Below are 2,174 nucleotides of genomic sequence, written 5' to 3'. Positions count from 1 at the left end.
GAAGCTACAAAATCGTGCTGCCCGAATTTTAACTTTTGTCAGTTATGACACTGATGTTGAAGATTTATTTAGTAAACTTGGGTGGAGAAAATTAAGTTCCCAGCGTGAAATACAGAAAGCTATTATGGTATTTAAATCCTTAAATGGTCTTACACCTGAGTATCTAAGTGAGCTGTTTGTTAACCGTTCTGATGTAACTGAATATCTATTGAGGGACTCAGTAAACAAACTTGCTGTTCCATTGCCCCGCGCCAACTTTTTGAAAAACAGCTTTAGTTACAGTGGTGCGGTACTTTGGAACAGTTTACCTGCTGATCTGCGGCGGGCAGAATCTTTAAGTGACTTTAGTCAGCTACTCAACTCATTTTATCCTCTTAAGTAATTTTTGTATTTTACACACGGAATTCATGTAAAGCAGTTTTTATGGTTTTATTAGATGTAGGATTGGATAGTGTTAGTTAGATATAGTTAGTTTAATTATGTAATTACATATAAATTAATAACTGATGAATATACCGTGTTGAAATAAAGTTCACATACATACATACATAAGTTGCTGGTGAGGAAGGATCTACGCAAAATCATTATTCGTGATTCCGTGTAGCCCAAGGGCCTCCTTCCGTTCAATCCACAGATTGCATGTGGATTCCCTGAGTTTTAAGCGTTTGATGCCTTCTGGCCTTCTTGGACGGCCCCTAGCAGGACGGCTGTCCGCCATATTGGCCGACGTTTCAACGAACCGCGACAGAAAACCAACTACACAGTGCCCTTGGAAAGAATTTTCTTCCACGAATGCGAATCACAAAGATAGTTCAGAAACTATAAAAATAATTCCAGAGTTAACAGGATCTAAATAACGCCTATAAATTGTCGAAATAAAGGAGGGAATATCAAGGTGATAAAACTTGGATTTTCGGTGGCCCTGAAAATGGCGAATGAAGAGCGTAAGTTGAGCGTGAGCGCGCAATGCAAACTGCGATTCTTTAACAGTTTAAAAGGCTTTTCTTCTTCTTTCTTTTTTTTTTTACAGAGATTTTGCAGCTCTTTGAACTCTGCTTCTTGCTGTGAAAATGAACCGTAGTTTCAATAATAATGCATTGAATTTGAATGCCAAGGAAAGAAAAGTTCTCAAATGGAATCTACACTGATGGAGATTTAAGAGCTAGATGTGTTTTAAGGGACACAATTAAACAAATAGAACAGATTGCATGATTCAAAAGATTAAACGCATTAACAATAGATGAGCTGGGGAGCTGGTGCCAGGCAGCAATCAGGCACGGGAAAGGCACCGTCACAGTAAACCCAATCAATGGAATACTTACCAGACCCAATACTTACCAAAGGGAGGGTGGAGAGGGGAAAAGGGGGGCTGGAAAATAAGGCAAGCAAAATGACCTATCTCACAGGCCAGCGAGCAAGAAATGGGGCATCCCCCATCAGAGAGCCCAAAGGTTGCCCCTATGTCCCTTGCACTGTTACAGATTTGTGGGGCATCTCTGAAAACCTCGGGGTCATCGGCAATTACACTCTCGATTACAGATTTTTTTTTTTTTTACCTGGAACAGTATCCAGTCCTACTGCAGATGCAGATGCCTATGCCTATGCCTATGCCTACATATACATTCCAATTTTAATTAGTATGAATCTACTAGCATTGTATCAAGAATGCCGTTCTCTGATTGGCTATGCTACTCGCTATCTATTCTGTAATAGATAGCAAGTAGTGGTTTTCAACAAAATGGAGGCAAAATGGAGGCTATTTGCATTTGATAGACCAATTGATCTACTGGTTGAAGCACTTTGACAGCCGTAACACTTACCTGTGACACCCTTGACAGGTGTTACGGGTTACAGGTTCAACTGAGAACCCTGTTCGAAGTAACTTACTTTAACAGTTTAAAAGCCTCCTCTTCTTTTTCCTTTTTTTTTTTTACAGAGGTTTTGCAGCTCATTCAACTCTGCTTCTTGCTGTGAAAATGAACCATAGTTTCAATAATAATGCATTGAATTTGAATGTCAAGGAAAGAAAAGTTCTCAAATGGAATCTACACTGATGGAGATTTAAGAGCTAGATGTGTTTTAAGGGACACAATTAAACAAATAGAACAGATTGCATGATTCAAAAGATTAAACGCATTAACAATAGATTAGCTGGGGAGCTGGTGCCAGGCAGA

This window comes from Montipora foliosa, chromosome 5 (assembly GCF_036669935.1).
Source record: "Montipora foliosa isolate CH-2021 chromosome 5, ASM3666993v2, whole genome shotgun sequence".
Classification (NCBI taxonomy): Eukaryota; Metazoa; Cnidaria; class Anthozoa; order Scleractinia; family Acroporidae; genus Montipora; species Montipora foliosa.
Note: the sequence above shows the minus strand (reverse complement) of the source record.